Here is a 16,568-nt window from a genome sequence, read left to right on the forward strand (position 1 = left end):
GAACCCACCCAGAGTTGCCTCAGAATAAAGCAATCTACTTGCAAAAGGTCACAGCCGTTGAAAACCCTATGGAGCAGTTCTACTCGGACACACACAGGGTGGCCGTGAGTTGGAATAGACTCACTGTCAACAGGTTTGGTCTTTTTTTTTTTTTTTTTTCATTCCAAGTACTCATGTCTTTCTTCAGGATGGAGAAGACCCAGAAGGTGGGAATGATAGAATGACATCTCTGATGGCTGCCATTTTGTGGTCTTAACGCCTATTTTCTCTCTTCTGTTTCAACTGTCCTAGTGGCGTAGTGGTTAAGTGTTTGGCTGCTAACCAAAAGGTCGGTGGTTTGAACCTACCAGCCGCTCCACAAGAGAAAGACCCGGCAGTCTGCTCCCGTAAAGGTTACAGCCTAGAAAACCCTATGGATCAGTTCTACCCTGTCCTATAGGGTCACTATGAGTTGGAATTGAATCAACTCGACAGCAACGGGTTATCTCAACTGATAAGAGAAAGGGAGAGTAGGGAAGAGGTTTCAAGAGTGGAAGTTTGAAATAACCACTGGTAGAATGAGAGAGATGGGGACTCTGGGAAGTGACTGCGTGTGGGGGGAGGTTCTTCTCTGTCTGTGAGGTGTGATTTTCTCCAGCAGCTCTCAGCATCCAGAGTGTGGCCTGGAAGGTAGCATCAGATGAATTAGATGGAACCATGTTGAGGGTTTTGCTAACAGACAAGTTATGAGAACAGAACCATGGAAGTGGGGTTATTTCCTAGATAGCAACTACTAGGGGCCTTGGCCTCAGCTGGGAAGGGAAGGAAGGGCATTCACCAGGGGACTAGAGTGGTTAGTGGAGTGGGCAAATGGGAGAGTGGGGAGCTTGAATTTAAGCTTTCAAGGGTGGAGAAACTTCTAGAACCACCAAGGTCCAGGTAGGCCTCAGGAGTCACTTTCTGAGGTGAAGGGAGGAGAAGGCCCCAGGAGGCGAGAGGCCAGGGGTCAGGCAGTGTTGTCCATATGGGCACTGGGCCAGTATGATGGCAACAGTGTCAGGGTGGGAGGGATTTGTGTGCCGCATGTCAGTATCCCCAGTGATCCAGGTTCAGGACAGAGTGAGGGCTGACTGGAGTGGAGGAAATGGGGTACAGTGGAGTGACATCCGAGCAGGAAGGAGATACAGCATCTGGAAAGGGAGCCCCTGCAGCCTTGTGCATGCCTTTAAACCTCTGTGGGCCTCAGTTCCCTCCTCTGTAAAATGAGCAGGCTGGACTGGACACTTTCTCAGGTCTCTCACTCCAGGTACAGAGCCCATGCACGGACCTCAAGCTAGTTACTAATCCGTCTGTGCCTCGGTGTCCCTATCTGTGAAATGGAGATAATAATGGCACTCACCTCATAGGGTTGTTGTGAGGGATGAATGAGAGGATCCACCTCATAAAGCGCTCAGGACAGTGCCCAGTGCACAAACTGCATTAATAAACATTACCATTAATGAACGTTATTATTTGTGTGTATCTGAAGCTCCCGCTAACTCCAGTTAGTATTTAGCTGGAGGAAGTACTGACCCTGAATGCTGGCAACCCTCCAGGACAAGCTTCCAGGGAGCTGGGTCTGCCGTGACTCCCCTGCTGTTTGCTCCAGCTGGGGAGAAATAGGAATGGGTGGGGAAAGGGAGAGGCAGGTGGGGGCTGGGCTCTGATGGCCCCTCAGGCTGCTGGAGTCTTTTCACATCTGCTGAACCCCACCTGAACACCTGTGAGTCCAAGTACCCACAGGACATTTGCAAACATCCACCACAAAATAATCATACTAAATTCCAATTATTTATAGTACAACTCTATTGTCAGACTAGAATGCAAACAAGCAGAATGACAAAAATTGATAATAAATAACAAAACTGAAAACAAAATCAACCATTTGAAATTTCCAAAATTCTCTCCTAAACCACTCTTAGGTCAAAAAGGAAATCAAACCCACCTGCAATACTGTATTGATTCTCAGCTTGGAGGAAGATCTTGTGGGGTATATTTTCAAGCTTTGCTTGCCTTCCTTCCCCTCTCCCTCCACCCTAGAGATTCAGATGTTGCCCTAGTTGAATAATTGCCTCGTCCATGGATCATTCTCTAATAAAGTGCTGCATCCCTGAGGTGGGCTGGAGTTTGGTGGGGACGGGAACATACTCCAGGAGCACGGACCTAGAAAATAATGAAAACGAGAAATTTTCTATTAAATACCAGTAAATGTCAGGCAAAGCTGCACTCAGAGGAAAATTCATAGGTAAGACATTCGTTTCCAAATAGTGTAAAAAAATTTCATTTCCAAAAAGAAAGAACAAAAATGAATTAATTAAGCATTCAACTCAAGAAATTAGGAAAAAGTAACAAATTAAACCTAGCGAAGTCATTGAAAAGTAAATAAAGATAAAGTTATAATTAGTGAATTAGACAAAAAGAAAAACAGCCTCTGGATTTCTCTCCCTTATTTCTTGATGAGAAGCCAGCTGTTAATTATATCATTGTTCCCCTTCATGGACATGTCTTTTTTTTCCCTGAATCTCTCAAGATTTTACCTTTTTTCTTTGGCTTTCAGCAATTGGACAATGATTTGTCTAGGAGTGGTTTTTCTTATGTTTACCCTGTTCGGGGTTTGTTGAGCTTCTTCAGTCTGTAAGTTAATGTTTTCCTTTGATATCTGGAAGTTTTCAACCATTATTTCCTCAAATTCTCTCTTCCCCTTCTCTCTCTCTCCTCTCCTGCTGGGATTCCAGTTACATATATTTGGACCACTTGATATTATTCCCCAGGTCTCTGAGGTTCTGTTATTCTTTTTTTCCTAGAATTTTCTCTCTTTTCTTTGGGTTGAATAATTTCTATTAATTTATCTTCAAATTTATGGATCCTTTCTTCAGAATTGGTGCTCATCTAGTGGGTTTTTCATTTTATTGTACTTTTCAGCTCTAGAATTTCCATTTTAAGAAATAGTCTTCATTTGTCTATGGAGAATCTCTATCTGTTCCCCCATTGTTACCATATTTTCCTTTAATTCCTTGAACATATTTTCCTTTGAATGTATCTTTCTTTAATTCTTTGAATGTATTTATAATAGGTTCTTTAAATTCTGTGTCTGCTAATTCCAAGGAGCGGCTGGTGGATTCAAACAGTCAACCTTTGGGTTAGCAGCCATAGTTCTTAACAACTGCGCCACCAAAGCTCCATTTTTTCAGAATGGTTGCCAGTTATTCCATCCTTTACAAGAAATATGTACCCAAACAGAGAAACTTATACCCAACACCTTCATCTCTTTCTAGATTTTCTATTCTATTTATTAGTCTACCTTTCCCAATGATAGTCCTACAATTTTTAAAACATATTTGCTTTAAATATATTTAACTAGCTGATATTAAATCCCACTTGATATTACTTAATTTATTTATTCAGCTAATAGTTACTGAGTTCCTATTTTGAACCTGACACTGTTTCAGGGGTTGGAGATACAGCAATGAGCAAGGCAGATGAGAATAATGTTTTCATGGAACTTACATTTGGTTTAGACACTTATTGCTCATTCCTTCAAAGTCCTGTGAGCCCCATCTCTTGTTCAAGCCACTGCTATGGTGACCCATTCCACGCAAGCTTCAGGCAGCTTCACACGGATGCACCTGGACAGCACCTGGCCTCAGGCTGTCTCTTAGTATACTGCTAGGAAGGGCTCCTTGCAGTTTGCCTGCAAAGCTTGCTTGTTGTAAATGAAGTGGATTGCAGAAGGGGTCACAAGGCAGGGAAGTGAGAATGGCTGAGTGGAATGTCTATACAAGACCTGGGAACCCACCCTCTGACTGCGTTTCTTATACATTCCCTTCCCTGAGGCAGTAAAGGATGCATTAACGAGGATGGATGGTTTTGGTTGGGAATCCCAGTGGTGGCTCTCCTCTGTAGGCCAGGTTTGACAGTCAGAGACTGAGCATCAATAAGCTGTAGGGTTTGGGAATGGCAGAGGACAGAAGGCAGACCTTAATCTTCAGAAAAAACACAAGATGAGCATCTTAGTCATCTAGTGCTGCTCAAACAGAAATACCACGGGTGGATGGCTTCAACAAAGAGAAATGTATTCTCTCACAGTCCAGTAGGTTACAAGTCCAAATCAGGGCGTCAGCTCCAGGGGAAGGCTTTCTCTGTTCGCTGTGAGGAAGGTCTTTGTCATCAGTCTTCCCTTGGTCTGGGAGCATCTCAGCGCAGGAACATCAGGTCCAAAGGACGTGCTCTGCTCCTGGCACCGCTTTCTTGGAGGTATGAGGTTCCCCAACTCTCTGCTTGCCTCCCTTTCCTTTTATCTCTTGTAAGATACAAGGTGGTGCAGGCCACACCCCAGGGAAACTCCCTTTACATTGGATCAGGGATGTGACCTTAGTATGGGTGTCGTACAACCCCACCCTAATCCTCTTTAACATAAAATTGCGATCACAAAATGAAGGACAATCACACAATACAGGGAATCATGGCCCAGACAAATTGATACACATATTTTTGGAGGGACATAATTCAATCCATGACAGTGGGTGGTTTAAAGAATGGGAAAGAGTTGTCTCTGGAGGCTAGAAGTCTTATTCAGGGTGCAAACAGAATCATGTTCTCTTTCTCTCTCTCCCAGTCTCTCTGTCTCTGTTGGCTCTAGGGAGAAGATCCTTCCTGGTCTGTTTCACTTTCTGTGTTGTCGTTGTTGGGTGCCATCGAGTCGATTCCGACTCATAGTGACTCCATGTGACACAATAGAACTGTCCCATAGGGTTTCCTAGACTGTAATCTTTAAGGAAACACATTGCCAGGTCTTTCTCCAGCAAAGCTGCTGGTAGGTTCTTATTGCTGACTTTTCTGTTAGCAGCCAAGCACTTTAACCATTGTGCGGCCAGGGTGCCTTCACACTCTGTAGTCCCCAGGTATTTTTGGCATTCCTTAGCTTGTAGACCTACCCTCATGTCTTAGTTAACCAGTGCTGCTGTAACAGAAACACCACAAGTGGATGGCTTTAACAAAGAGAAATGTATTCTCTCACAGTCTAAGAGGCTGCAAGTCCAAATCCAGGGCGCCAGCTCCAGGGGAAGGCTTTCTGTCTGTCCGCTGTGGAGAAGGTCCTTATTTTCAATCTTCCCCTGGTCTAGGAGCTTCTCAGCACAGAGACCCTGGATCCAAAGGACATGCTATTCTCCTGGCTCTTGTTTCTTGGTGGTATGAGGTCCCCATGTCTCTCTGCTTGCTTTTCTCTTTTATATCTCAGAAGAGATTGGCTTAAAACACAGTCTAATCTTGTAGATTGAGTCCTGCCTCATTAACATAACTGCCTCTAATCCCACCTCATTAACATATTTTCTTCTTCCTTCTTTCCTTTTTTTCTTCCTTCTCTCCCTCTGTCCCTCCCTCCCTCCTTCCCTCCTTCCACCTTTTCTCTTTTCTTCCCTCCCTTCCTCCCTCCCTCCTTTCTTCTATCCTTTCTCCTTCCCTCCCTCACTCCTTTTTTTCTTTCCTTCCTTTCACCCTTTCTCCTTCCCTCCCTCCCTCTGTCCATCCTCACTTCCTTCCCTCTCTCCTCCCTCCCTCCTACCCTTCCTTTCCTTCTTCCTCCCCTCTTTGTTTCCCCCCTCGCTCCCCTCCCCAGACTTTATTAGGGCCTGCTCCTGTGCTGGTCCCTGGGCTACTGCTGGAGACAGAGGGTAGGACTGGATAGATACTGACTCCGTGATCTTGGTACTTACAATCTAGAACAAAACAACAGGCATTAGCCAAATGACCCAATAGAACCTTCTGTTGCCCCATTTCACAGAGGAGGACACTGAGGCCTGTCCAAGGACACACAAGCAGTGAGTAGCGGGGCCAGGTTCAAGTCAGGCTAGATGGTCTTAGCCTCACTTCCCACCAGGGCAGGAGGGGAACCTTGTTGGGGGACAGGAGCTGAGGGTCCACTCTCCCTTCCTCTCCCGGGCCTAATAGATCTGAGACCCTGCTGTCTTGCTAGCCAGCTGCCTACCCTCAAGCCCTCTGCCTGAGACCCCGGCAAGGGGGGGGCAGTCAAGAAGGGGGGCAGCCGCACCGCCACAACCTGGGAGCCAGGAATCCTGGCCCATGAAGTGAGTGCCACCAAGGCGTCCTTGTTAACTGCCCCGCCCCCAGTGACATAAACCAGCCCTCTGAAAGGACTCTGTGGGGTACCCCCGGCACCCTAGGTGCTCGCAGGAGCCAGATGGAAAATGCGGCTCACTGCTTCCCTGGGCTTGGGATGGCTTTTCCATTGCTAACTTCCCAGGCATCCGATGAAGTAGTGGAAAGAGTGGTGGCCGAGAAGGCGGGAACCTGGCCTCACCCTGGCCCGCCCTGGCTTTGGACAACATCCTCCCCTCCCCCGGGAACTCAGTCTCCCCTTCCATCTGCCAAAACCGGGGCCCTGATGCCCAGAGTCCCATCCAGCTTTGGTCTGCCAAACACCCAGTGTCAGTGACCCTAAAGAGGACAAAAGGACAGTGGCCGGCAGACATCTGTGGATTGTGGCTCTGGTCATCTTTATGGGGTTTGCTTGTTTGCAAAACATGCCTTTTTTGGAGCGGAGAACGGTCAGTCGCAACCTACAAGTTTTATTTCAGAAATCATACTCTATTATTCAAGAGTACGAAGGACTTGAGAATTCAGAGCAGGGTCCCCCTTATCTCAGCTGCTCTTTCAATGTCTCAGCTTTGTTACTTGAGCAGCCAGTTTCAGCAAACTGGGGCTTGGAATAAGTGTCCCGGCCCCCAGGACTCACCCTGGCCCACGCGGAGGTCTGCCTAGTGCTGTGTCGGTTTTGGAGCTCGGCCACCTCCCTGCTACAGTCAGCTGCACAAACGAACAAAACACCGCCAGTTCTGTGCCATCACCACGATCGGTTTCGGATCAGACCGTTGTGCTCCATAGGATTTTCACGGGCTGATTTTCAGAAGTAGATCACCAGGCCTTTCTTCCTAGTCTGGAAGCTCAGCTGAAACCTGTTCAGCATCATAGCAACACGCAAGCCTCCACGGACAGACGGGTGGTGGCTGCAGATGAGGTACATGGGCTGAAATCAAAGCCACGTCTCCTACGCGAAAGGCAAGAATTCTACCCCTGAGCCACCACTGCCGGGGCTAGTATTAACCCAAACCCACTGCTATCGAGTCAGATAGAGTAGAACTGCCTCATAGGGTTTCCAAGGCTGTAATCTTTTACAGAAGCAGATTGTCACATCATCTTTATCCCTTGGAGCGCTCGTGGGTTCGAATCGTCAACCCTTTGGTTAGCCGCCAAGTGCTTTAACCACTGCGCACCAGGGTTCCTTAGAACAGCCCTTTACCATCGCTTCCTGTGGGAAGACTCCCCTGGCCCCTATGTCTGAGCCAGGTGCCCTGCCAGGTACCCTCAGCCCCTTGTACTGCATCCTCTCCCCTCTCAGTGTGCCCACCAGCCGTCTGCTCCCTCAGCCCTGCAGCCTGACCCTGGCGCTGGGCCGCCCCCAGCTGGCATGCTCTAGGGTTAGTGCGTGTGATGCTTACCATCCCGTTCGTTAAGGGATGTTAGGGAGCTGGTGCTGGGCAGCCCCCAGGGCCTGCTTTCAGGCCCGTCTGCTGCACAAGCCCTCCTTGTGGGCCCCCGAGTCCTGAGACTCAGGAGTCTGTCTTTGCTCGGAGCGAAACGAGGAGCCCAGCCCCTGCAGCTCCCTGTGAGCTCAAGGCGGACCCTTCTCACTCACCGCCCGGCCTTCCCACCCTGAGCCTGAGTGACTCCTGTATTTTGTGTGTGTTTCTAGTTCTGTTGGTCACCTGTGAGGCGGAGGATAGAAACACAAAGAAGCAAGTACATTTAACTGAGGAAGGGCTTCCCTAAATGTGTTCCACCTGTCGTTTGCCTTTTAGAGTACTCCCCCGGCCCGGAGTGCTCTCCCTGCCTGGAGTGCTCCTCCAGCCCAGACTGCTCCTTCTGCCTGGAGTGCCCCCCTGCCTGGAGTGCCCCCTGCCTGGAGTGCTCTCCCTGCCTGGAGTGCTCCTCCAACCCAGACTGCTCCTTCTGCCTGGAGTGCTCCCCTGCCTGGAGTGCTCCTTCAGCCCAGACTGCTCCTTCTGCCTGGAGTGCCCCCTGCCTGGAGTGCTCCCCTGCCTGGAGTGCTCCCCTGCCTGGAGTGCCCCCTGCCTGGAGTGCTCCCCTGCCTGGAGTGCTCCTTCTGCCCAGACTGCTCCTTCTGCCCAGAGTACTCTCCCTCCAGAGTGCTCCCTCTGTCTTGAGTGCCCCCTCGGTCCAGAATGTTCTTTCAGCCCAGAGTGTTCTCTCTCTCTGGAGTACTCCTTCTGTCCCGACTGCTCCCTCTTCCTGGAGTGTTCCTTCTTCCCAAAGTGCTCACCTTCGAGTGTTCCTTCTTCTCACAGTGCACCCTCTGCCCAGCGTGCTCCCTTTCTCTGGAGTGCTCCCCTTAGAGTGTTTCTTCTGCCCATAGTGCACCCTCTGCCCAGGGTGTTCGCTCTGCCTGGAGTGCTCTCTCTCCCTGGAGTGCTCCCTCTGCCTGGAGTGCTCTCTCTCCCTGGAGTGCTCCCTCTGTCTGGAGTGCTCCCTCTGTCTGGAATGTTCTTTTTGTCTGGCACACTTCTTCTGCCCACAATTTTTCCTTTGCTTGAAATATTCTGTACCCTGTCTTCTCCTCCTGACCAGAGGCTACCCATCCTCCTTAAGACTCAGCTCAGGCAACCCTCCTCCGGGGAAACCCTCCTCCCAGAAAGACCTCCTTCCTGGCCCCTCCAGTGCCTCCTCTGTTTTCCTACCCCATGGTGCCCCTCATCACCACACCCACCATCTGCTTCTTTATCCATCTGTCCCCACCCTTCCTGCCTCCAGGAGCCAGGCTCCGAGCTCCCTGAGGACAGGGACAGGGTCTCATGCCCTCTGGGAACCTGTCCCAGGGCCCGGTCCAAAGGAGGCTGGGAGTCAGCCGCTGGAAACTCACAAGGCCAGCATGTTCAGGAGCCTGGCTCTGAATGGGGCAAACTATGCTCCATTCCTGTCCTTTAAAAAGGGATCCTATTTACTCATTCACACCTGTCAAAGCTGGACGGATCCTTAGAGATCTTCTCTACAAGCCCTTCGTTTAACACATGGGGAGAATGAGGCCCAGACAGGGGAGTGTCTTCTCCAAGATCATTTCTCCTGAACTGCCAGTTCCTGGTTCCCGTCCTGGGCCCTCTCCGGTGGCAGAGCTGAGCTGCCCAGAGCCCTGGCAGGCATGAACCTCTGGGCATGCCCACACAGCTGTGCACAGGACCTCCCTCTCAACTGGACAGCCTCATGGACCCCGAGGACCCACCTTCACACCCACTGCCCCTGACAGATAGACAGGCAGGGATCACCAGACCTTCATCGGACGAGGACACTCATCTCAGGGGATAAGCCAGCTTCAGACTGAGACTTCTACTCCTGGCCTGGGGCTCAGTCTCTCATGGTGAATGTGTCCGATCCAAGTTAACAGAAAGTGCTTCCAGCACCTGCTCATGCACCAAACCCGTTGCTGTCAAGTCAATTCCAACTCACAGCGACCCTATAGGACAAAGTAGAACTGCCCCATGGGGTTTCCAAGGCTGTGATCTTTACAGAAGCCGACTACCACATCTTTCTACCACGGAGCAGCTGGTGGATTTGAACATCGGACCTTTTGGTTAGCAGCCGAGCGCGTTAACCACCGTGCCACCAGTACTCCTTTGCTTATGCACGGCTGTATAAAAAAGCAACTTAAACTTCCTAGCCGGCACACGTGCTTTGTGAACTACTGTTTCTCGCCTATTTAGAGTCCCGACCCGTAGTCATGACAACAGAGAGTCCCTGGTGGTACAAACGGTTAAGCACCTGACCACTAGTTGAAAGGCTGGCAGTTCACCACCTAGAGGAGCCTCAGAAGAAAGGCCTGGTGATCTGCTTCTGAAAGGTCACAGCCTTGAAAACTCTATGGAGCAGTTCTATTCTGCACACAGGGCGTTGCCGTGAGTCGACTCAACAGCAACTAACAGCAGCAGAAAGGATGGCAGCCGGGTGGGTGGAGGAGGACGCATGCTGTAACCCATTTTGACCTGGCACAAACTTACTGGTTTGTTTGTTCGTTCTTTCCCGTTGCTTTTGAGTCCATTCTGGCTCACGGCAACCCCATGGGTGTCAGAGTAGAACTGTGCTTCGTAGGGTTTTCAATGGCTCGTCTTTCAGTCAGCGAGTTCACCATTTGTACCACCCAGGAACTCCGGGTTCAATTGAGCAACGTGTAATATAGCCACTCACAGAGAGGTCCCTGGCTTTTTTCTGTGTGTGGCCACTTAGGACCAGTAAGATCCTGATGACAAGCTGTTGTCACTGGGATGGGCACCCCTGGGTGGTAGGGGCCACAGTCAAGGACCATGCCGCCATTAAAAGGTACGTTGGTGAGGGACCTCGAAGACAAAGGGAAATGCTTAAGTCCGATGAGAAAGGCAGGGTGCTGGGTTGTTGGGTTCCCACTCAGCTGCGGAAAGAATACGCTCCGCGGGGAAGGAGACAGGGACCCATTCCGGAGTAACACAAACTCTCTCTGGGGGAGGAGGTTGATTACCTGCACGATGTTTATTTTGTTACTGACCATTTAGAGGATTTAAAAAATAAATCCAGTAAAAGAAGACAGGAAGGGCAGGTGGGCGGGAAGGAGAGACAGCCACCTCGATTGCAGCAGGTCTTTGGATGCCCTGCAAAGGTGTCCGCTGATGCCCGCCAATGCCGCGCCCTCGCCAGGCGCGGAGCGCGCATTTCGCATTCGCGCCGCGCGGTGCGGGCCCGCCCGTTCCCAGCCCGCGGCGCCGCGCGGGGACAGTGGCGCATTGTTCGCCGGACACCCCGGGCGGCGCAGCGCCCTCGGGCTTGGCGCGGCCCCGCGCGATTTGCATGCGTTCCAGTCACAAAGGTTCAAGGTCAGGAGCGCGGCGGCCGAGCCCCGCCCGGCCCCGGCGCTATTCTTCAGGAATGCTCGCCGCCCGCGCCGGCCGCCGGGCGGTGAATGCCGAGCTCCGCCGTCTGAGGCGCTTTGTGTCTTGGCACGGCCAGCTGGGCCCGCGGGGGACGTGCCAGCTCCGCGGCGAGCCCCGCCAGCGCCCCTCGCCCGTGCTAATCAGCCTGGCAGCGCGTCTGGTGGGCGGCGCGGCAGGGAGCCCCCACGGCCCCTGCCAGGCCCCCCACCCTCCTCCTGCTGCTAGGAGACCCCATGGCTCCTGCCAGGGACGCCACCCCACCCCACTCCACCCCACCCCTCCTACCAGGACCCTCCCCCTGCTGCTAGGTGCCAACATGTCGCCTGCCAGGGGTCCCCTAACCACCCCCCCGCCAGGCACACCCCCATTCCCGCCCCACTCCATCCTTCCTGCAGGAACCCCCTAACCCTCCTGCCAGGCGTCCCCCACCTCCACCCTACTTCACCTCCACCCCTCCTGCCAGGAGCCCCCAACTCTCCTGCTAGGGACCCCCAACTCTCCTACCAGAAGCCTCTCCTCTCCTCTCCTGGCTCCTGGGCCCCTAAGTGAGAAAAGCGGGGCCCCAGTGGGGTGTGAGGAGCCGCTGACCTGGTGCAGAGTATCCCCAGCTGGGCTCTGACAGGATGGCTGACTCCCATGTGGCCTCACTTTCCCCCGAACAGTGGGGGATGTTGCAACCAGTGGTCTCTAGCAGCCCTTCCAGAGCCAATGTTTCTTCCAGCAGGCTGGAGAGGCGCCCACCTTCTCAGGGAAACATGGAGGTGTTGGGGTTGGACAGGCCCACACTCCCCAATCCACCCTCCTCTGGAGCCCTCCAGCCAGGTGACCAGGGACCCGCCTTCTTGAGTCCTGGGACACTGTCTGTGGAGCTGTTCTGAGGACTAACTAAGCGCATGCAGGCCCGGGAGCTGCTCTCACAAATAACACATCATCGTTACCATTCCTGCATAGCGCCTTGATATAAATGTTCCCCGCTAGACTGGGAGCTCCGCATGGGCAGGGGCTTCTGAACCCCACAGCTTAGGAGTTTTTCAGGGTGTATTTGTTGTTGGGGGCTGTCAAATCGGTTCCGACTCATAGCAACTCTATGTACAAGGGAAGAAAACACTGCCTGGTCCTGCACCATCCTTACAATCGTTGTTATGCTTGAGCCCATTTCTGCAGTCACGGTGTCAATCCATCTCGTTGAGGGTCTTCCTCTTTTTCACTGACCCTGTACTTCACCAAGCATGATGTCCTTCTCCAGGGACTGGTCCCTCTAATAACATGTCCAAAGTACATGAGACGAAGTCTCACCATCCTCGCTTCTAAGGACCATTCTGGCTGTACTTCTTCCAAGACAGATTTGTTCATTCTTCTGACAGTCCACAGTATATTCAACATTATTCACTAACACCATAGTTCAAATGGATCAATTCTTCTTCAGCCTTCCTTATTCATTGTCCAGCTTTCACATGCATATGAGGTGATTGAAATACCATGGCTTGGGTCAGTCCTCAAAGTGACATCTTCGCTTTTTACCTCTTTAAAGAGGTCTTTTGCAGCAGATTTGCCCAATGCAATACTTCATTTGATTCTTAATTGCTGCTTCCGTGGGCGTTGATAGTGGATCCAAGAAAAAATGAAATCCTTGACAACTTCAACCTTTTCTCCATTTGTCATGATGTTGCTTAGTGGTCCAGTTGTGAGGATTTTTGTTTTCTCTATGTTGAGGTGTAATCCATACTGAAGGCTGTGGTCTTTGACCTTAATCAGTGAGCTCTTCAAGGCCTCTTCACTTTCAGCAAACAAGGTTGTGTATGTGCTCAGTAATGTAGCTGTTGTTGTTATTAAGAGTAGGAATAATGGGAGAAGGGGTCCCTGGGAGGCGCAAACAGTTAAGTACTGGGCTACTAACAGAAAAGTTGGCAGTTCGGATCCACCTAGAGGTGCCTTGGAAGAAAGGCCTGGCAATCTGCTTCTAAACGTCACAGCCATGAAAACCATATGGAGCACAGTTCTACGCTGACACACGTGGGGTTGCCAGGAGTCAGAGTCAGCTCAGTGGGCCATGTGGGTGGGAAGAGCATTCTGGTCAGAGGGAACAGCACACAGGGAAAGAGAAGCAGGTCTCTGTGGCTGTAGTGAGGGGTGGGGGTGGGGGATAGGAAATGCTGGGAGAGGGGACTGGAGAGAGAAGCAGGGGACGGATCCCTGGGTTGGTGGCGCTCTGGAGGGTTTTAAGAAGGGTGAGGGCAGGGGCTGTGTTTGTTTGGGGAACCACTCTGAGCTGCATGGGAGGAAGAGGGCAGCAGTCAGGGAGCGGACTGTCCAGATGAGGGGAGGAAGGGCTCGGAGGACAGCCAGGGCTATGTATCGCTAGCATCCCTGGATCCTTGTTGGAGGCCAGGATGAACAGGCGTGGAGTGAGTGTCCCAAGCCAGCTTCAGATTTCAGGCTGAGTACCAGGGTGACTCGGCAGGGAGCAGTGGTGCCCACAGGGCCCTGCAAGGCACCCCTCTACCATTGTGATGCTGCGTGGTGATGGGGGGCTGCGGGGAGGTTGCTGGTGGCGACCACTTCAAACCAGTCCTGCTTCATAGCAAAGATGTGTCCAAGACTGTTGGCCTTGCAGTTGTAGATGCACCCTCCAACCCAGCTCCAGAGCCAGGTGGGCCTTCAGGGAAAGCTGGAGGGCCTTCCACATGCTGCGCCTGGGAATGGTCCAGACAACCCCCACGGCGCCAGCTAACAGGCAACTGAAAGTACTCAGCGGCCTCCGGGGGTCTCCAGGAGAGCAGCGTCCCCTGGCTCAGAGAGGTCAGAGCCCCGATCCTCCTGGCCAGCTCTCCACAGGATCGCTCAGCAAAGGAGACAAGAAAGGGGCCCACAGGGGGCCAGAGCCCCTGAGCTGAGCTGGGGCCCATCCCTGCTTGAGGTGTGGTGTTCCTGCTGTGACCAGTCTCCTTCCAGGTAGCACCAAGGCGCCGCCATGTAAGAACATACCTGCAAGCACTCACGTGCTGTTAAAGCTACAACAGTCGGATGGCCCTTCCAAGGAGCCGACTGGCAGGTAATACATTCAAAACCAAAGCAAGCCCGCTGTCGCTGAGTCATTTCCGGCTCATGGCAACCCCATGTGTTACAGAGTAGAACTGTTCCATAGGGTTTTCTTGGCTGTACTCTTTACAGAAGCAGATTGCCAGGCCTTTCTTCCACAGCACGACTGGGTGGGTTTCAACCTCCAACTTTTAGGTGAGTAGCCAAGTGCAAACCCAGGGACTCAGTAATACATTCAAGAGCCTTTAGAAAGCAAGTCCTCTGTAAAGCTACAGTTCTTCTCCCAGGAGTGTACCTTAAGGGAATTATTAGAGAGGTTCTAGAAGACTTGTGGACAAAGCGTCTCATAGCAGTAGGTTTGTAAACCACGTAGGCGGCCAACAATAAACAAATAGTTAAGAAGTTCTGTACAGGACAGCTGAACAGTGAATTATTCTGCAATCCTTAAAAAGTGTGCTATAAAACGTATTTCGGGACGAGGTGAATTACTCATTGCATAGCAGTGAAAATGCAAGTTGTAAAACGTGATGTACGACCACAAGGATTTTGATTACGTATTATGTATAGAAAAACGAGCCCTGGTAGCACAGTGGTTAAGCATTTAGCTGCTAACCGAAAGGTCTATAGTTGGAACTCACCAGCCGCTCTGTGGGAGAAAGAGGTGGCAGACTTCTTCCATCATGATTACAGCCTTGGAAACACTATGGGGCAGTTCTACTCTGTCCTACAGGGTCACTATGAGTTGGAATCAACTCGATGGCCACGGGGATGTATAGAAGAGAAAGGCTGGTCAAATATACACCTGAATGTCAACCATGGTTTCTCCGAGTTTGGCTTCTTTCCCCCACCCCCCTTCTGGGGGCTTTTCTGTGTTTGCAAAATGTTCTACAACGAACATGCATTATGCTTGCAACAGGACACAGAGCATCAAATATGTGTGTGTGTTAATGGCTCAGAAAGAATAGATAAAAAAAAAGAACAGTTCAGATGAAGATCCACAGTGACTCACTGCTTCCCCAAAGCAGACTTCTCTCTTCCAGCTGGGAAATTACGGAAAACGCCGAGTGTGCTAGGCCTGGTGGGGTCCATCTCCCCAGAGCAGAGCTCCCCAGAAGGGCCATCCAGACCACGTACAGGCCTCGTCCCACCCAGGCACTCTTGATCCAGAATCGTTTTTGTATATACAGCCTTCCTGTGTTGTTTCACTTGTTAAAACACTCATTATTGCTTTTTCCATTTGGAAAACATCAAATCCATTAAAAAGGGTATAGACCGTGTAGCTGGGTTATTGTGTTGCTAGTTGCCATGGAGTCGGTTCCAACTCATGGTGACCCCATATGTGCAGAGTAGAACTGCCCCATAGGGTTTACAAGGCTGTGATCTTTCGGAAGCAGATCACCAGGCCTCACCTCCGAGGTGCCTCTGGGTGAGTTTGCACTGCCAGCCTTTTGATTAGTAGTCCCGTGCTTAACCATTTGGGACTCCATAGAAGCATTAGCGATGATATTGACTCAGCAATTCCAGACCTATGGATTTATCGTAGGAATTTTCATGGGCATGCACAAAGGTTTAGCTACAAGGATGTTGATCACGAAAGAAGGAAGGAATCAAGGAAGAGATGCAACTTGGAAACGACACAAATGTCCAATGATAGCATGTGATTTAAATAAAATAGGGGCTGTGTGCGGCGATTACAAACAACGTTGCTGAAGACTTTCAACGACTGGAGCGTTTATAATATAATCAGTAATGAAAACAAAGTTGCAAAACACTATTAACAGTACATATACGCTGGTTGCAAACATGTAACTGTCTAAAAAGGAAGGAACAATCCCAAGATGTTATCACTGGTGATCTCACCTGCTGGAATTACACTTATTTTCTTTTTTCCAATTTTCCAGTTTTCTGCCATGAATATGGATGGCTTAGCAGTCAGAAAGAAATCAGTTATTTTTAAGGCACCCAAAACTGTATGTACAGTGTTATCCCAACTATGTAAAAAATCTATATATTTACAAAAAAAGAGAGATTCAAGACCCCCACTCCCACGCTGCGCTCTCGGCCGTGGTTTGCGCGGCGAGACTCTGAAAGCTTTTTCATTTTTTCACTTGTGCTTTCCTAGCTTTTCCAAATTCTCTACTGTCAGAGAGGAAGGAAAAAGACCAGAAAAAGTTGCTAGAGCTGTTTTTTAATGAAAGAAAACACTCCGGTACGGTAGCGCAGGTCAGCCCTCGGGCCAGCAGCGTGGGGCGGGGACACTGAGTCATCCCCGCCGGCCTGGGCGCGCACAGACCCCGCCCCGGCCCCGCCCTTTGAGCTCAAGACCCCGCCCCTCAGCAGAGCCTGTTTTTGAGCTTTCGGTGCAGGCCGCGCAGAGGCCACGCCCCTGGCGCTTAAGACCCGCCCCTATACGCGCCGGGCTGCGACTCTGCGTTCGCACCCCTTGCCGCGCCCCCGGCGCGGGCTTCCGGAGCCGACCAAGCAGGGGCCCCGCCTCGGCCCCGCCCACTCGCCGCGTCGTTG

At 51.1% G+C, this 16,568-nt stretch overlaps 1 long non-coding RNA gene across 2 annotated transcripts in view; it reads right to left on the bottom strand.

The window, feature by feature from the left end:
- Positions 1 to 373: 373 nt before the first annotated feature.
- Positions 374 to 16,568, bottom strand: part of LOC111821183 (uncharacterized) — a 17,309-nt gene continuing 1,114 nt past the window's right edge. Inside the window, exons 2-4 of one of the 2 annotated variants that reach the window (XR_002824639.1) lie at positions 1,964 to 2,181; positions 1,379 to 1,453; positions 374 to 662 (exon numbers count right to left, since the gene is read on the bottom strand). This is a non-coding gene — a long non-coding RNA (uncharacterized LOC111821183). Of the gene's footprint in view, positions 663 to 1,378; positions 1,454 to 1,571; positions 1,628 to 1,963; positions 2,182 to 16,568 lie in introns of those variants that run through there. The other variant, XR_002824640.1, reaches the window with a different exon arrangement.

The sequence above is a fragment of the Trichechus manatus genome, unplaced genomic scaffold (genome assembly GCF_000243295.1).
Source record: "Trichechus manatus latirostris isolate Lorelei unplaced genomic scaffold, TriManLat1.0 scaffold00069, whole genome shotgun sequence".
In the NCBI taxonomy this organism is placed as follows: domain Eukaryota; kingdom Metazoa; phylum Chordata; class Mammalia; order Sirenia; family Trichechidae; genus Trichechus; species Trichechus manatus.